We start from the raw sequence: 19,762 nt of genomic DNA on the forward strand, positions 1-19,762 counted from the left end.
AACCAGAAAAGATCTTTGAATCATTTCCTGAAGAAGAAGCTGCTGAGGCTTAGCAAGGTGGTAACTTGTGTGGAGCTGGTGAGAACCCACCAACGTCTCTTTGGCCTCTGTTCTTCACCCTGTGAGCACAGTCTGCCTTCCCTCTGCTTGACTTTTGCTTCTGTTGGACTTTCCCATCAACTGGATGGAGCTAAAGTGTCAGGGCTTTGCCACTGGCATAAAAGGGGCACTGTCTTGAAAGTGCTCCTGCTTTGCCACCTGTTGGCTCAGTGACTAGCCCTGAGTCTCTCAAGGCACCAAGGAGAGTGAGCACGGTTATGAGTGTACCACCATGAATACCCCAAGGAGACATAACCAGGCCGGTTCTGGGTAAAAGGACACAGTGAGGGGGTGATTCTTCTTCTTCTTCTTTTTTTGGCAAGGGAGATACTGGGAATGTAGGGAGGTGGAAACAAACAAACAAACAAAAAAACCAAACCCAAACAAACAACAACAACAACAAAAACCCAAGCAATCTATAGTTACCTCTCGTTTCCAAAACCTCTACACAGCAACAACCAAGCTGAGCAGGAAACCAAAGGTGGAGCTTGTGCCGGAGGCTGAAGTGATCTTCCTGGTTTCTGGGGATGCCCTTCTGGGTTGGTGGGAGCATCAGAGGGCCGAGGAATCTCTAGTCTCTCCTTCCTCTCAGTGAAATAGAAGCAAGGTAAACAAGCACGTCCTCCCCACCTACTCACTGGTTCCTGAAGTTTCCTTCCCTGGAGGCAGTCTACCTTTGCGCTTATTTTAGTGTTGTTGTCAGTACTAAAAAAAACCCACAGCACAGAGAAGCACTCACTGAAAAATGTTTCCCTCCTGCTGTGGATCTCCAGTTTCTAAAGCCAGAGGTGAGCAGCTGAGCATTGCTAATAGCTTCGTGTGTAATTTCCTACATTTTCTTTACGAGTAGGAGTGTATGGACATGCTAAATCCTAGTTCCAATGAAGAGGAACCAGGGCTCTGTGAACAGTGAAGTAAATACATAAGAGAAGCTTGGGATACCTTGCCATGCAAGAGAAGAGAAAAGCCACCAAAGATCAATGGTCACATCCAAAGGACACAGGGGCTCATGAGTGGCTCCCAAAGATGAGACAATTTAAGCACAAGCAAAAATAACAGATGCAATTTTCTGAACACACATTGAATATGTAAAAACAGATGACTCATAATGGATATGTTAAAAAGAGGAATTTAAAACATGGGTGAAAAAACCTCCAGCCCTTACATAAACTTTGTGGTTACCACTAAAGATGTTCCCACCCTTGGGATGTGCTTCATCTGCCAGGACTCTACCTCCTTACTCTAAAAAGAGACAAGTCAAAGGAAAGAATTGAACATAACTTCTGCCTTTCCTGAGTGAACTGTGTTTTCAAGTAACCAAATAGTCCTATTGATGAAGAAAAGTTCTTTGCAGAATTCTAGTTCATGGATGTGGAAGGTATTGCTCTGCTCTGATTGTTATATACCTGCAAAGTCCATATGTTGACATCCCAACCCTAAGGTGATGGTATAGGAGGCAGGGCCTTTGTGGGTGATGAGTTCATGAGGGTGGCATTAGTGCCTTTCATAAAGAGACCTTTCCATCACAGGAGGACGTGGCAGGGAGGCACCATCTGTGAACCAGAAAGTGGGTCTTCATAAGATGTTGAATTCACCAGTGCCTGAATCTCGGACTTCCAGCCTCCAGAACTGTAAGCAATGTATTTCTGTTCTTTATAAATCACCTAGTTTCAGGTTTGTTTGTTTGTTTTTCTTTTGTAGCAGCACAAACAGACTGAGAGAAGGTAGAAACTGTTGTTTGAACTAGAGGCTTGTGGAAATGAGGAGCATTTACCATTCCTAGGGCTGTGAGTGGGCATTGGGACATCAGCGTTTCAGAGAACTTGACAGGCAGCCATTTCCTAGAGACCGCTCCTCTGAGCCTCTAGAGTGGTGGTAGACAGGGGGTCTTCAGCAGTCCTGGATCCTTTCCATGGTAGTTTGGGAAGTGTTAAGCATTTATTAATACTTGCTGTGTGCATAAAAACAGAGGAGATGCTCTAGAGGAGAAAGAAGTACACTTAATGTGCACCATTTATGGGCTGTGGGTAAGCACCCCCATGCCGTCCAGCTCCCAGAATCCTCTGCTGAGGGACAGGAAGCCACAGCTTTATTCACCAGCTCCCAGACCCATGGAAGGCTGCTCCCAGGAGTCAACTCTTCTGGGCTGCACTTGTGCCTGGGGAAAAGGAGCCTCCACTGCATTGGAAAACATGGAAACCAAGTTCTTGCTGGGGAAACTCATATTCCAAGTTCTCTAACTGCATCTGCCATTTCAGGGTGTCTGGAGAGGGGTGCAGAAAAGGTTGGCTGCCATGACTTCCAGGAGAGGTTGAGGTGTTTGATAGTTACTGCTTATTAAGAAATGAGAAATAAGAATTAAGGTGTTTGATAGTTACTGCTTATTAAGAAATGAAATTTGAGGTGAGGAATTCTGAGGTGGTACTCAAATAAAGAATGGTGAAAATAACTATTATTTCTTGAATATTTATATGCTGAGCACATAGCAGCTATTCATTTTTTTTCCCCTTGCAGTCCTAGTGATTGAACCCAGAGATGCTCTACCACTAAGCTACACCCCTAAGTCCTTATTAGTTTTTGAGAAGGGGTCTCACTAAGTTGCTGAGGCTGACCTCAAATTTGTGTTCCTCCTGCCTCAGCCTCCTGAGGGATTACAATCTCCTGCTGGGATTACAAATGTGTGCCACTATGCCTAGCTCAGTATGTATTTTTTGAATGCAAATGTTTTTATTCAATTAATTGAACATTTTTTTATTATGTTCTAGGTGTTGAGATCTTAAAGCTGAAGGAGACCATGGTCCCTGGTGTGCAGGTCACGTGTGTACCTGGGAGAAGAACATCTTCCACTACAGGTGTAGCAGATAGTCTCTTGTGAGCTCAGCTTTGCCTGAGAGTGCCAACATCCTCTGTCAGCCTCAAGCTTATAAAGTTTCTATGTTTTCCAATGCAGTGGAGGCTCCTTTTCCCCAGGCACGAGTGCAGCTCAAAAGAGTTAACCCCTGGAAGCAGCCTTCCGTGGGTCTGGGAGCTGGTGGATAAAGCTGTGGCTTCCTGTCCCTCAGCAGAGGATTCTGGGAGACGTGATGGAGCTCTTCGGGAGGTGCCTGTGGAGTGGAGTTCCTGCCACCCACTGCTGCAGCCTTGATAATGGACAGGGATATTGACTTCTTTCTCACTCACCCAGTTCCTCACTCCTGCTTCCTGCTGTCACATGCCAGAATAAACTAGAGCCTCCCAAGTCCATCTCAGCTCTGCTTTCAGGAGAACAAAGTCCTGAAGGAGGCTGCTGTTCAGTGTGGTGTTGTCCAAGAGACCCAGTGTGAGCCACATGCCAGCTTACAGATTTCCAGCAGCCACAGTAGAATCATCAAGAGAAATAGGTGAAATTAATCCTATAAATATATTTAATCCGATATTCTCCCAATGTTGCATTTAACATGGAACCAACGTAGAATATGATTAACGCGGCATTTTACATTTTTTCATACTGAGGCTTCAAAATTTGGTGGGTAATTTATAATTTACCCGTTAGGCCCATCTCAATTTAAACATTAAATTTGTATTGGAAATATATGATCTGTAGGAAGATTTCATAAAACTTTTTGAAAAAGTATATTTCTTTACCCAAGCTATTCTAAACACTTGAGTATTTTCTAATAACTATGTTTTCTAATTAATAAATTGAATGTTCATTCTTAAATTAATTTGGATAAAATAAAATATTTGGTTTCTCAGTAGTACTACTACATTTCAAGGGTTCAAGAGCCACATGTGGACAACACAGTTCTAGTAGTGTAGACAAATAATAAAGTAAATAAATAAATAAAGCAATATATGAGATGGACACTATGGAGAAAAATAAAGTTGGGGTATACAAATATGGGTGTGATGGTTACAGCTTTAGAGAATTGCCAAGTTTAGTAAATAAGAATACAAGGCACCTGATTAAATTTGCATTTCAGATAAACAGCAGGCACCTTTTAGGTTTAGTAAGTCCTATACAAAAATGGCTGAAATATTTCATGGGACATAATTATACTGAAAGAATTGCTCCTTGTTTATCTGAAATGCAAATTTAATTGTATGTCCTGTGTTTTATCTCATAACCCCAAATAGGGTGGCCAGCAAAGACTCTCTGAGAAGGTCTCTGAGTGTAGACATGAGATGACGGTGCAGGTCACGTGTATACCTGGGAGAAGAGCACGCTGGTAGAAGGGATGAGAGCAAGGGTCTAGAGAGGGAATGCATTGGTGTGCTCAAGGAAAGGCAAGGAGGTGAGTGCAGAGAAAGCACCATCCACGGAGGAAGCAGCAGATGGGGCCCCGACACCAAGGAGAAGCTGCTGCACACACAGCCTGGTGGGGCAGTGCAAGGAGTTTCCCTCTGGGTGAAACTAAGCTAAGCCACTAGAGCTGGGCTGAGCATCGATGTGCACTTACTTGTATTTTATGAGGATCTCTCCAGCTTCTGTGTTGAGAATAAATTGAAGGGAAGAATCAGGAGGATCTGCAAGGGTGAGGATGTCAACTGAGACCAGAGGGGTTGGATTCTGGATGCGTTTGCGAAGGCAGACTTGCAGGTGTACTGTGCATTGGATGGAGCTGGAGAGGTAAGTTAAAGCCTCCTACAAGTCTAGCCTCATCTGAAAGAATAGAGTTTTCGTGTATGGTGACTGGGAAGCCTATGAGTGCCGGAGTCCGGCTGCAGCAAAATAACCGGGGGGTGATGAGCAACTTGTGTACATTGATACAGCAGGAGTGGGAGCCCTTTATTGTAGGACAGGAGGAGTATATATACATTCCACACAGCTTATCTTAATTAACATAAACTAGATACAGCAGTCAACCAATAAGGAATCTCCACACTTAGTGGCTCACTGGCGCCACCTCACAAACCACTCCCTCTGGCAAAATGCCAGGCGCCATCCTGACTTGTTTATAGACTCTAACATATGAGCTAAGCAAGGACAAAAGTTAGGGGAGGGAAGAGGTCAGAGGAGGGTCATCTGTTCCTCCTGGACAGGTGACATTAAAGATGCCTGTTGGAAACACATGTGAGATGCTGAGCAGAGGAGCTGGAGTTCAGGGGAGACTGGCTGCAGATAAGAAGCTGAGCTGTGTTGGAAGTCAGGAGACTGGGGAGTGAATCTCCCTTGGAGTGTTGCAAAAAGGAGAGTTTGTGGACTAATGGATTGCAATTGCTCACCAAGCCCACAGGAACTTCTATTCTGTAGCTGCAGAAGTTGAGGCTTGGAGAAGGGAAGGATGTGCCAGAGTTGATACAGCCAGTCAGAGGCAGGTCTGAGAAGAACCTTATGTTCTTTCCACCACTCTCCTCTAGAAGGATCTTATAGTTAAAAAAAAACAAAAACAAAACAACAGCAACAATATATATATATATATATATATATATATTTTTTTTCAATTTTTTAATCTTGTGGCAAATACATTTAAGATAAAATTTACAATGACAGCCAAAGTATATGATTAAGTGATGTGTAGCGTGTTGACAGTGATTAGTAGCCATCATCACCATCTCCTTCCAGAACATTTTCATGACCCTAAAGAGAAACCCCAAACTCATGAAGAAGTTGCTCCTATTTTTCCCTCCTCCCAGCCCTGGGGAACCACAAATGTACTTTCTGACTCTATGGACTTGCCTATTCTGAATATTACACCCAAATGCATTCAGGCAGTATTTTTTTTTTTTTTGGCATTCTGACTTTTTTTCGCCCACTTAAGATAATGTTTTGAAGTTTGCTCCTGTTGTAACATTTATCAGTACTTCATTTCTTTTCTCTTTCTTTCTTTCTTTTTTAAAATTTTTTAGAATTTTGTGGTGGTAAAATATATATAAGATGCAGTTTACCTTCTTAAGTGTACAGTTCAGTGATATTGAGCACATTCATACTGTTGTGTCAGCCATCACCACCCAACTCCAGAACTCTTTTCATCTTGCAGAAGTGAAACTTTGCACCCATCAACCGCCTTTCCCATCCCCTTCCCCAGACCCTAGTGACGACCACTCTCTTTCTGTCTCCACCTTTGAAGACACTGACTTCCTTGAGTAAGTGCCATCCTACAGTAGCTGTCTTCCCATGATGGGTCTGTTTCATTTAGGGTAGTGCCTTCTGGTTTTAACCATGCTGTAGCGTAGGTCAGAATGTCTTTTTAAGGCAGAATGATTTTCCACTCTGTGGAAATACCACATTTTGCTTATAAGTTCATTCGTTGATGAACACTTGAATTGCCTCTACCTTTCAGCTATTGTGAATCATGCTGTGGTCCAAGTGGGCATGTGAACATCTCTTCGAGATTCTACTTTCATTTCTTTTTGATAGATTTCTAGAAGCAGAATTGCTGACTCACGTGGTAGTTTTATTTTTAATTTGTTGAACAACTGCTATACTTTCTCCTGGGGCTCACCATTGTACGCTTCCCTGGCCACACCCAGGACGTCTAGCTTATCCACAGGCTCCACAATACTTATTGACTCTGTTTTGTTTTGGACAGCAGCATTCTAATGAGCACAGTGTGGTAGCTCACTGTGGTTTTGATTTAAATTTCCCTAGTGATTACTGATACTGAGCATCTCTTCATGTATTATAGGCCACATTTATGTCTTCTTTGGAGAAATGTCTATTCACATCCTTTGCCCGTTTTTGCATGTTTTTTTTTTTTTTGTGTGTGTGTGGTTAACTTTCAGGAGTTCTCTATCCTGGGCATTAATCCCTTATCAGATATACAATTTGCAAATGCTTTCTTCCATTCTGCCAAGAGTGTTTTTGATGAACAAGTTGTTGATTTTTCTCGACATCTAACTTGACTACTCTTTGTTCTGTTGCCTGTGCCTTTAGTGTCATATCCAAGAAATCATTGTGGAATTCATGATTGTCAAGGTTTTGCCCTATGTTTTTTCCAAACAGTTTTGTAGTTTTAGCTTTTCTGCTTTATGTCTTTGATTCATTTTGAATTAATCTTTGTATATGGTGTCAGGTAAGAGTCCAACTCTGTTCTTCTGCATGTGGATACCCAGTTTTCCCAGTATCATTTAGCAAAAAAGACTGCCTTTTCCCCATTGGATGTTCTTGGCACCCTTAACCACATGGGAGAGGGATTATTTCTGGGATGTCTCTTCCATTCCCTTGGTCTCTACATCTGTCTTTATGGCAAGCCCCCCCCCCCCATCTTGATAACTATAACTTTATTTCATCCTTTACATTCCCTAATAATATTTCATTGTGTGGATAGCTGAACAGGCCACACCCTTCCAGGGCACACCCCAGTGGCCTGCTTCATCTGACCATGCCCCACCACCTACAGCTTTCCATCACTTCTAGGAGTCTATTCAGCTCCAATGGATCAATCCACTGCTGGATTGATCCAATCACTCCCCAAAGTCCCAGGTAGGAACATGGCTGCCTTGGGGAGCAAGCCTTCAACACAGAACCTTTGGGGTTGCTTCATATCCAAACCATAACAAGGCTGTCCCCAGGAAGTGGGCATCCGATTGGCTGACCTTGACCCCAGTGCCCACTACTGCCTTGTCAGGGAAAGGAAGGTCACCTTAAATGACAGTCCCACCAAGGGAGGGCATTATTGCCAGATAAAGGAGAAATAGATGATGGGTACTACAAGAAATACTGATTAAAATAATCAAACACCACATTGCCTGTGTTCCTGGCTCTGTGAAGGACCCTTTGATGGGTGCAAGAGCAAAAGAAATCACGAAATCATGATGCTCAGGGTTTTTGTTTTTTATTGCAGGTGGAGTGGTGAGGGAGCTGGGCAGGGGTGGGGGCAGGAGTTTCTGAGCCTGGATATTCTCTAACTCCACCACGTGTTGCATCTGCCTGTTCTCCTAAGAGCTCCCTTGGTAATCGAAATGACTAATGAGGCGAGTCTGGCCATGTGTGGTTCAGGATCAGAACATGCTGTCAGCTCCCCTGACCTCACAGCCTGGCTCCTCCATCCTCGGGATGGTGAGGATTCTCTGCAGAGCAGGCCTGTGTTTTCCTGTTTTAGTCACTACCTGGTGTCAGAAGCCACTCTGAGTCATGCTTCTGTGATCTCATCTTGGGACAATGGTGAATAGTTGGTGCTTTTTCATTTCTCAGGGCATGTCTGAGATGAAAGCAGGGAGAAAGAACAGGGGTACATTTCTTTTTCCTTTGTGCTTACAGATCCTTTGCCTAGATACGACTGTAAAAATAACTCTATGCTCACTTTTATGAATAGGAAATGTACAAAGTCTTATTGTGGAGAATTGGAAAAGAAAGAAAAAGGGAGCAACATAAAGATATCAAGCCTTACCCTTAATCCCATCACGGTTCCACCATACAGTGTATCATTTGGGGTCTAGCTTTGCTCTTTTATTTCAATGCACGTATGTGCCTGAACAAATGCATGGCGATTTTTCTAACTTCTGTCGCTTACAGAGTCAATTGCCATGACTTAAGCCTCAAGGTTGCCTACAAAATTTTGAAGAACAAAGGAAGAAATTAACTGTCAATATGCATCGCCAGAATGGGAAATATAGATCAAGGCCCATGGCATCCTGGTTAACCACTTGCTATCCCCGGTAATAATAGCTAACGTTTATAAAGTGGTTCCTCTGTGCTAAGCACTTTTTGTATGCTAGTTTGCTTATTCTTCATAGCAAAGATGTAGGAATGATGATTATTATTACCATCTTATAGATGAGGACACGAGGTGTAAAAAGATCAAGCAACGTGCCTAAGATCACATGGTTACCAAGCAGCAGAGCTGGGTGGTCAACATGGCCACCTGGTCTCAGGGTCATGCTCTGAGCTGCTGTGATCCACTCTGGCTCTCTGAGGTTAGGATGCAACCATCATGAAGAGGGTGGGGACTGTGTTTTGTCCACTGTTCCATCCCCTAAGTGTCACACAGATGCTCAAGAAATAATGACCAAATAGATGAGTCTCCCAAGCTGTGTGTGCTCAAGGACTTCTTAACTACCTTGAGAAAGTGGTTCAATTCAAGGGCAAGTTCTGTCATCTTTTTCTTCAAAGATGGGCCACGCTGCCATGGTTCCTCACTGGGACTTCTGCTTTGTCCTCTTTCTTGGCAGTCTCCCATCTTCAGCCCTTGCTGTGGCCTAGTCTTTATCCTGGAGTCAGAGCTGTCTCTGAGAACAAAGCAGAGGCTGTGTCCCTACTCAGATCCTCCCATAACTTCTTATTGCCCTTGGAGTTGATCACAGGCTTCCAGGGTCTCCACGTTGCTGCGTCTCCCTCCCCAATCCTCCTCTGCCTCCTGTGCTCATGGTCCTCAATGACATAGGACTTTTCCTGGAACACAGGGTCTGTCTCGAACCTTTGCACACTAGCTGCAATGACATGTTAGTGTAAGTGTGGGCAAGGTGCCAAGGTACACACTAGGCTGTTAACACAGGTAATCCGAGTTGAAGAGGAGGGGAATCTGGAGGGCTCTTTCTTTTAGGCCAGTGTTCTGTATAACCAGTGTACCCTAGATAATGGTTTGGTAAACATGCCTTAATTTTGTAGTTTTAAAGAGAAATTCAACAGAGCCAGGAAAAAAAGAGTCCTTTTCCGTCCCCATCCTCTCTTAGCTGAGGATGCAGTCTCCTCCTTCTCTACAGCAGAGCTCCTGGGCTTCCTGTCCCATCTCTCTGTCCCATCACCACCACAGCCTGGTTTCTGAGCTCCGATGCTGTCCTCAGAGCCTTACCAGCAGTCTCTCTGTGGCTCCTTTCCAGTCCTCTCCAGACCTCTCAGCAGAACTCCACACTGTCCACCACTCGGTCTTCCTTTATAAATCTTTTATTTTTAATTGTGGTAAAATATACAGAGCATTAAATTTACCATCTTAGTCGGGGGCAGTGGCGCATGCTGTAATCTCAGTGGCTTGGGAGACTGAGGCAGGGGGATCACTAGTTCAAAGCCTGCCTCATCCATTTAGTGAGACCCTAAGCAATGCAGCGAGACTTTGTCTCTAAATTAAATATAAAAAAGGGCTGGGGATATGGCTCTGTGGTTGAGTGCCCCTGGGTTCAATCCCCAGTTACCATATATATATATATATATATATATATATATATGCTATTCAGTAGTGTTAATTCCAGGCACATTTGGTGTGCGACCACCAGACCACCTCCAGAACTCATTTCACCTCACAGATCTGAAATTGCACCAGTTTAACCACCTGCCATTCCCTTCTCTCCCCAGTGCCCGGCCACCACCGCTTTCTTCCTGGCACTGTGAACTTGACTACTGTAGGTACCTTATTAAGTAGACTTATCCTGCCTTTGTCTTTTCGTGGCCGAATTACTTCACTTACTATAGTGTCCTCAAGGTCCTTCCGTGCTGCACCGAGAGTCAGCAGCTCCATCTCAAGGCTGAGCAGTACCCTGTGACTGGTCCACTGATAGCTGGCACTGAGCTTGTGCCTACCTTCTAGTTCCTGTGAACGGTGCTGCTGTGAAGACAGGTGTGCGGTGTCTCTGCGGGCACCTCTGCCTGTTGAGGTGGGAATTCCTCCATTCCTCACTATACCTTTGCCAGCTCTTCCTCTCCCTCCCTCCCTGGGCGCTCAAGTCTGATGGCCTGCAGCTCTCTTAGGCCTCTTTCCTGTCTCGTCCACCCCTCCTACAGCAGTCGCTCTCTTTATGCCTGGAATGCTGAATAATAATCATTATGGCTAATTAGAAATATTCACTGTGTGAGAAAACAGTGAACATTTCTAATTAACTATATTATCTCATTTAGTTCTCACAGTAGTGTTGTAATAATAGTTGGGTACTATTATTTTCCTCATTTTGTACATGATGTAACTGTGGGATGGCAGGATTAGGTAACATGCCCCAACCACACAGCTGAAATGTGGAAGCCAGGACTTGAATGGGGCAGTCTGTTGCAGGGTCTCTGATTTTAGCCATTAAGTCCTCCTTTGTTTGGAAATCTGTATCTACAGGGTCTCTCCCCTGCACAAGACCATACCGATCATCGGAGATTGTGCTGCTGAGAAGAATCTCCTCTTTGCTCAGTAGGGAAGGCTCCTAAATGATACTTTGGTGAAGTTACTGTATGTTATGGGTTGAATCGGGTCTCCGCACAAGAGATATGATGAAGTCCTTACCCAAGTGCCTCAAAATATGATCTATCTTGGAAATAGGGTCTTTGCAGATGTAAAGACTAGACTAGGGTGGGCCCCTGATCCACAACACTGGAGGCCTCCTGGGAAGATGCGGTGGCACTGTGTTATGGCACTCTGGGTGGACAGAACACTGTATGTTGCTTCTCATAAAGGATTTCTTTGGGCACACAGCAGACCGTGTAGATTTGCTTGCAGTTCAATCAGGGCCAAAAGGTTTTTTGTCCAAAGGGAAGTTTGGTGGGGCACCAGTGTGAGCAACTGCAAGGTGTCCTGAGCACTGGAGAACAAGCTCATTTACTTCTCAATTCACTTGTTGAGCAAACTTTTTGGAATGCCCACTGTGGTCCAGGGACCATGCCAGGGAAGGATACTCTATTTAACTTATTTTTAACTCTATTGAACTATTCAACTTATTTTTCTTATCTAAACTACTCTGTGGACTCATTCTTATGTGATACAACACAGGTCTGTGAAAGTTGGTACTTCCTAAAACAGGTGATAGAGCACAGGCCCAAGGTCACAGGTACCCGAGGTCAAATGCCTGTGTTCACCTCCTGGCTCTTCCACCTCCTAGCTAAGTGACCTAGTCTGCCTCAGTCTCCTTATTGTGAAATGGGAATAATAGCATCTACCTTTCAGGGTTGTTGTGATGCAAAAAGAACTGATTTCCCCTGGAATGTCTCCTGCAGTCCCTGGTTTATAGCCAGTAAGCCACACATTAATTATTAACAAATGTTTATTATTATTTGAAAAAATACTTGTGTGTGTGTGTGTGTGTGTGTGTGTGTGTAGAAAAGCAAGTTCATCATGGAGGGGAATGACTTTAAAATGGTGTAACAAGGAGCCCAGAGTTCTTTAGAGAGACTTCAGGTTGTGAAAGAAGGGGAGGCTGGCAGAGAGGGATCTTTGACTCCTGGTCCCCACCCCACCAATCCAGCTAGGCCTTTTATTGTTTGCTCTTTTTTGGGAATCAGGTCTGCATTTCTTCTGAGCAAAGACTTGCCTATTTAAAAAGTTTAAATTGAGCTGATGGGGTGGTGCACACCTGTAATCTCAGGAACTCAGGAGGTTATGGCAGGAGGATCTCAAGTTTAAGGCCAGCTTCAGCAACTTAGTGAGGCCTGAAGCAACTTAGGGAGACCCTGTCTCAAAATAAAAAATAAAAAGGGGTTGAGAATGTGGCTCAGTGGTAAAATACTGGGTTCAGTCCCAGTAATAATAATAAAAAAGAAATAAGTTTGGAAACTACCTAAATACAGTATTATTTTATGCATTATGTCCTATGTTAAAAGGGCAAAAGAAAAAAAAATCCATGTTTCTTTCCTAACCAGACAAAGTATTAATAAAAGAGGAGGTGGATTTTTATTATTTCCTCTAGAATATATCAGTGGTATATCACCGTTACTTTGATATTGTTGCATTACATCGGAAACCATATTAACCTTATAGCCTTCTGCCTTTCAGATAATGCCTGTGCTCCCCAGCAGGACCCTGGAGCTGGCCTCCATTCTTGTCTTTCCTCACATCTCCCTCTGTCTCCATGGTTACTGCACTTCTGTCATTTTCTAAATGTGCCTGGCCTTTCACAGTTCCTTATACTTGCATATGTGTAGCTAACATTTTGGAAAGCTCTTTCCCCTTTTTGGCCCACTCCTAGTCATCCTTCAAAACCCAGCTCAAATGTTCCTTCTTACAAGATGCTGTCCCTGGGTAAGTGCTCCTCTTAAGCACTCTCTGGTGATTCCTGCAGAGTGGTTACAGCCTGTTGTGCTGCCATCGGGGGCATGGATAGTGAACTGGAATGAATTGTGTCTCCCCAAATCCATGTGTTGAAGCCCTAAACCCTAATGGGAACTGCATTTGGAAATAGGATTTTTAGGAGTTAATTAAGGTTAAATGAAGTCATACTGGTGGACCCTCATCTGGTAGGGTTGGTGCTCATATAGGAAGAGTAAGAGACACCAGCTTCCCTCTCTCTACCATGTGAGGACACAGTGAGAAAGTGACCCTCTGCTAGTCAGGAAGGGGAAATTGCCAGCAATCAAACCTTGCTGGAGCCCTGACTGTGGACTTTCCAGCTCCCAGAACTTGAGAAAATAAAGTTCTATTAAGATCCCACCCTCTGGTATTTTGTTATGGCAGCCTGCCTGAGCTAATACACATAGGTTTGTCCAGGTGGCTTATTTAGGGCTGCAGAATGTTTTGAATGGAGAGCAACCATTCTGATTAGTTGGCTTCCATAATCTTCCAGTCAAAACTGGGATGCACATTAGCATGCATGCAATTATCTGTTAATTTGTCTCCTCCCACCCCTCCATGAGACAGTAGTCTGTTGGAGTATAGGAACTTTGTGTTATTCATCCATGTTTCCCAAGGCGCTAATAAATGTCTATTAAATGACAGAATCCATCTTGTTCTGCCTCCACAAACAAAACAGATCATTTTTTAAGGATATTAAGACCTGAGCATTTGTATTTGATTTAATATCCTGCCCTCACCCAACCCTGTTTTTCATGGCGTATTCTTATAGAGCTAGCCCTGGGCAGAGGGTCCTGCCTCATGATAAGAGGGTGACTTGCAGAGCTGGGAAGTCATAGGATCTGGAAGAAGGAGACCAAATGTCACTTGTGTGTGTGAGCTTGTTCGTGTGTGCATGTGCACTGTAATTGACTTCTGTGTAATAGAGAGAATAGATGCATCAGAAGTTAAAGATTTTATTCCTCTAGAGAGGTGGAAAGTGATAGAATCTGGATCCGAGAGTGAGAAGATCTGAGTTCCAGCTCTGCCACTTGAGCAGGTCACTCATGCTGATTAGGTTCCTCAGACTTGGTTTCCTCGGCTCTAAAATGGGCACGGTTGTTAGAGGTTATGAGGAATTCTGGAGTACTATTAGCTGGCATTTTGTTGGGGGACCAGCACTGCCAGACTTGTGTTTTGGTTTGGATAAACCTTCTTCCCAGGAGATTCCCAGGAAAGATGCCTGCGTAAAGAACAAGAGCAAAGAAAATTAGCACCATTTCATTTTTATCTGATTTAAGACCCAAACTCTGTGAGCTCATGAAACCCGCTCTGCATTTTCTCCTAAGGTAATTAGGGCTGAACAGCTTCAAATCCAAAACTAACAGAACACATTCATCAAAGTGAGGCAGGGTGAACCTGGAGAGGGCAGATGCTTGGAGAGATTGTGGACCTCAGGGTCCAAGGAGGAGCCAAGGTGGGCTGGGTCCTGCTGTCATCCATGTGCAGAAGAGAGAAAAAGAGCAAGTTGTCAGGGCCTCTTCTAAGGGAGTCCTTGCAGAAGAGGGGGAGGAGGGTCCACTGGGTCTACCCCTTGGTTCTCCTAGCCACTTCTTCACCATGGAAAAAGGTGACCCCCAAAGAGCGAGTTTATGTGCGTTAAAAAAATGTCTTTACTTTTTGAGAAATTTCTGCTCTACAGAAAATTGAGCGCAAAGTATGAAAGTTCTCCTATGCCCCCACCCTCCTCCTCAAGTTCCCGCTGTTATAAGCCTCTTACATTAGTGTGGCACATTAATTACAATTAATGAGCCAATATGGATTCATTTTTTTTTGATTCATTATTATTCACTGAAGTCTGCAGTTTATGTTAGTGCTCACTCTTGGTGGCGTTCGCTCTAAGGGTTTTGACAAACATGTAATGACATAAATCTGCCTCTGTGCTCCCCCCATCCCTGTGTGTCCCTGCCCATCCCTCCCTACCACCCTCAGCCCCCGATGATCGCTGGTCTCGCTGCACGCCCTTTTTGTGCACAGTGTCCCTGCCAACAGGCAACACATTCTCAGTGCCCAGATCTGACCATTCCCTCTGAGCCCCCTGGGTGGGAGTGAGCTCTAAGGTCAGGAAAGCTGATCTCTCCTCCAGGTGCCCAGAGGACTACCGCAGGGATAATAATGTCTGTACCACAGGATTTTTATGAAGATTAAGTACATGAAAAATAAATTCTAACTCTACAGATGTTAACTGTCGTTGGCATCTCGAATTTTGGTTGTGGGTTAACTCCATCAGGGTAAGTCAGTATTTATTTTAATATGCAAAAGGGTTTGCTAAGCAAATCTGGGGACTGCAGGGCAATGTTTAACTTAGAGAATGAGCTTTTAAAAAACAATTAGCAGCTGCCATTTGTGAATTAATGTGCTGCCCAACTGGGCCGTTCCCCAAGGCTGAGTCCTCACGCCAGCTATCCTCCCTCTGCTCTCAGCGGTACTCATTTATCTTCATGGCTTCTCTCATTTCCTTTTGGATGAATTCCAAATGCGTCTGCAGAACCGGCCTGTCACCTGTCATGGTCAGTCCCTCCCACTGTCTCCTGCACAGTTCCACTCAGATGTCCTGCCTTCATATGAAACGCAGAAGTCAAGGCTAGAGCCCTCGGGGTGCGGAGAGACTGGTTTCCATGCACATGCACACAGCGGGTGGGAATGTGGAACGTGGAGATGCGTGGACAGCCGGGTAGTGGGTCCTCAAAAAATTAAAGCTAAAATTACTATATGATTTGGCAATTACAACTCTGGGTAAACATTAGAACTAAAAGAACCAGAAGCAGGGGTCTCAACAGATATTTGTACACACATGTTCATGGAAGCCTTAGTCACAATAGCACAAATCACTCATGTCCACTGACGAACATAGACAGACACCAAACGAGGCACATCCTTCCCATGAACTCGGCCTTAAGAAGGAAGGCAGTTCTACCACAGGCCACGGCAGGGAAGAACCTGGAAGGCATCATTCTCCAGTAGAACTTTCTTTTTCCTCCTCCCTCTCCCTGGTCCTCTTCCTCTATTTTCTGATCTCTCTTTTATTGTCATGAGACACCACCCCCCATCTTTTTTTTTTCATTTTTTCTTTCTGGTTTCCATATATGAGAGAAAACATTCAACCCTTGAACTTCTGAGTTTGGCTTATTTTATTTAACAGAAAATTCTCTAGTTCCATCCATTTTCCTGAAAATGACAACTTCGTTCTTCTTTATGGCTGAATAAGCCTCCATGGTGTGTCTATAGCCTATTTTCTTTATCCATTCATCCACTGATGGACACCTAGCCTGGTTCCATAGTTTGGCTATTGTAAATTGTGCTGCCATAAACATGGATCTGCATGTGTCACTGCAGTGAGATGACTTTAATTCTTCAGGATAAATACCGAGGAGTGGCATAGCTGGTCATATGGTGGTTCCTTGCCTAGTCTTTGGAGGAGCCTCCACACTGATTTCTATAGCAGCTGTGCTAATTTATAAGACCACCAAGTGTCTCAGTGTTCCTTTGCCTCCACATTAGAGGGCATCATTCTAAGTGAAATAAGCCAGACATAAAAGGACAAAAATTATATTATTCTACTTATATGAGGTACTTACAGAGGTCAAATTTATAAGGCAGAAAGAAGAATGGTTATTGCTAGGGACTTAGCAGATGGGGAAATGGGAAGTTGTTTATGATCAGAGTTTCAGTTCTGCAAGATGAAAACGTTCTGCAGACCGAGGGCCGGAAATGTGGTAGATTCAGTGGTGCAGTGCTTGCCTCACACGCACAAGGCCCGGGGTTCAACCATAGTACTGCCAAAAGTTCTGAAGATTGATTGCCTAACAACGTGAATACACTTGACATTACCCAGCTGTACACTTAAAATAAGATGGTCGACTTCATTTATGTATGTCTTTTAATGTTATGTGCAGTTCACCACAGTTAAAAATTTTGTTCCTCATCTCATTTCAAGGGAGACATACATACCACAGCCTTGGGAGAGGGGTGGAGAGCAGAGTGAACTGTGGGCTCTGGCACCTGACTGTTGAGTTGGAATCCCAGCTCAGTGGGAGCTTAATTAAACGAATTTCTTAAATTCTCTGTCTCAGTTTCCTCATCTATGAAGTATAAACCTAAGTGTCTATTTTACAGAATTATTATGAGGATTAGATGAGAATATGTATATAGAGCTTAGAAGAATGGTCATCATGTAGTGTGAGCTGGTGAAATGACAGCTATTTTTCACTTGGCCCCTCTTTTCCTCTCTTCTCCACCTATATGAATCCTCCACATCTTGCAAGACCCAAATCAAATTTCACCTCCTTCTTAAAACTGTTTTTGACCATGACAGCCTATAAGACCCTCTGCTTCCAAAGAATCATGTATTTGTAGACATGTATTCACTTATATAGTACTGCTTTGTATTGTACATTAGTAGTAGTTATATTTGTGACTATTATAATTGTGTCTGTATAATTAAAAGGTTTTTGAATTCCAATGGAGAGGTATGAAATACTTCAAATGAAATGCAGGGGGGAGCTGGAGCTAGGTAAAATGGCATCAGTATTGCTTGTGGGGTGTGCTGGGTTCCCCTGAAAGAAGACAAGGACCAGGGTGCAGTTTATTTGGGAAGTTATTTCAGGAGTAAGGTTTAGGAGAATGAGGTAGAAAAGAAGAGCCAACAGAAGTGTATGTTACTGAGGTCACTGTGATTAGCACTGGAGCTCGATCCTGCCTACGATCTTGTGAGGACTGTTAAGAGGGTGTCTAAGACTTGTCTGCCGGAGAATTTCCCACCAGGAGCAGTGACATCAATCTTGGCTTCTGTCTGCACAGTTGAGGCCGCACCTGGGGGAGGTCGCTCCCTTGCATTTCTGGGCTGACATGTGTGCTTGCTGAGAAGGTGTCTGATGGCATCAGAGAAGTAGTGGGGCAAATGCTTTGGGCAAGGTGCTGTCAGAGAAGCATTCAAGGAGCCATCAGACACAGCTTTCCCCGCAGTGTCCAAGAGTCATTCCATTACCAGCCAGGTAAACTAGGAAATTGCTTCTTTTCTGATAGTCTCAGCCATCGGTCCAGAGTCACCCACATTCAGGTTCTATGACTACTCTATTTTCTTTCGCCAGAGAGTTGAAATTTTCTGATTGGACAGGTTTGGGTCAGAAGAGTCTCAGAAAGTGATTCCCTGACAGATGTCAAACAGGAAAAGCCATGTCTGCTGCATCTGCAGTTCCCATTAAAAATGTATATGTAGGAATTACCGTGGAATTATAATAATTATTAAGCAAAAAGCACATTTGTCAAGCCACATCTGATTTGTTATATGTATTATATAATCAGTTCTTCAATAAATTACCCGTGTTGGTGGATGGCGGCAGTAAACGACATGGGTGGTCTGGGTGCTCCTGGTGGGTTCTGCCTTCTAACAGTGTACTCTTGCTCTGCAGAAATTTCAGCATTTCACCAAGGCCAGATTGCTTCAATGTAGTCTGGAGTAACACTCAGGGAACCTGTGAGATAGGGCAGCGACGTTGCCATTATGATGTATCCTAAAAGTACCTTTCCTTGACGGCTTTGTTTAAAACTGTCTAATTAAAGAGTATGACCATCTGAATTTATTTATTGCACCAGGCCTGCCTAAGTGCTTTGAGCATTGTCTCAATTAATTTTAAAACAACCTCCCAAAATAGAGGTCATTATGTTCCTTTGAGGAAAATGGAGCTTAGAGGGCTTAAGTCAACCAAAGCCTACCTGTGTCCTCGCTGCCACATCAGAAAAGTCTGGATAACTCCCACAGGGCTTCTCTGTGACCTCCTAAAACTATTGTTCCTAACTGAGGAGAGAATAGGAAAAAGCATAACTGAGGCTCCATTTAACTATGTGGTTAGACTTTAAGGCCAGTTCTGTCAGGCTCCCATCATTTTCCGCTTTGTGTATGTTTTCAAACACTGTAAGAGAATAAATAGAAACTTTTCACTCCCACCCCATCTCCCAGCTACCCAGTTCCTCCACCTCCAACCAGTCATACCCACTACTATTGATATCCTTGTAGGTTTATGCAAACATAAGAAATAGGAACAAAAAATAGTTTCTTTCTTTTTTAAAGTTGATGTATTTTATACGCTATTGTGCATTTTCCTTTTCCCAGGTTTTTCAACTTAAAAATGCAAGTTCTTTCTAGAGCAATTCACAAAGTCTTTTTATCCCCCCCCCCCGCCCCCCGGCTGTATACTACTCCATCCTGTGGACAGACCATGGTGATGACCCAGACCCCTACTGGTGGACATTTAGCAGCTTTCTGTATTGTGTAATTCCAAGCTCTGCTGCCGTGGTTAAGCTGGGCTCTATGCCATTGCACATGTGCACATATATCTGTAACTCCAGTCTGAGGCCATTCTTCTCTGTGGAAAACCAGTGGCATGTGGGAAGCCGTTCTCGCACATGATTAAGCTACCTCCCTGACTGGGTGTGAGGCGCTCAGACCAGCTGTGTCGGAGCTTTTCACCACCCTTTCCAGGTGCGAGAGCTTGTCCGTGTGGGGGTGTGACTGACCATTGACCTGGAAACCAATCACTGACCCTAACCTTGGAATGCTGTCCCCCTCGACCTTCATTGGATGGAATTTTCCCCTGAACTTTTTGTTCCCCAATAAAAGCCCACTCTCTGGCGTGCCTCTCTCTCTCCTGCTGGTCTCTTGTGTAAACCTTGCTACCGCCAGGTGGCTAGAGGCAGGAGCCGGGAGAAGCCGTCTCTTAGCTGGGCAA

General features: G+C 44.0%; 1 long non-coding RNA gene across 1 annotated transcript; it reads left to right on the forward strand.

Moving 5' to 3' along the window:
• The first annotated feature begins 1,322 nt into the window (after positions 1-1,322).
• On the forward strand, positions 1,323-3,745 carry LOC124106796 (uncharacterized). The gene is made up of 3 exons (XR_006856165.2): positions 1,323-1,477; positions 1,629-1,730; positions 2,865-3,745. It is a non-coding gene; the product is annotated as an uncharacterized LOC124106796 (long non-coding RNA).
• Positions 3,746-19,762: the final 16,017 nt, after the last annotated feature.

Source organism: Marmota monax, unplaced genomic scaffold (assembly GCF_021218885.2).
Source record: "Marmota monax isolate L192 unplaced genomic scaffold, Marmota_monax_Labrador192_F-V1.1 WCK01_AAM20220418_F8-fsc00003, whole genome shotgun sequence".
Classification (NCBI taxonomy): domain Eukaryota; kingdom Metazoa; phylum Chordata; class Mammalia; order Rodentia; family Sciuridae; genus Marmota; species Marmota monax.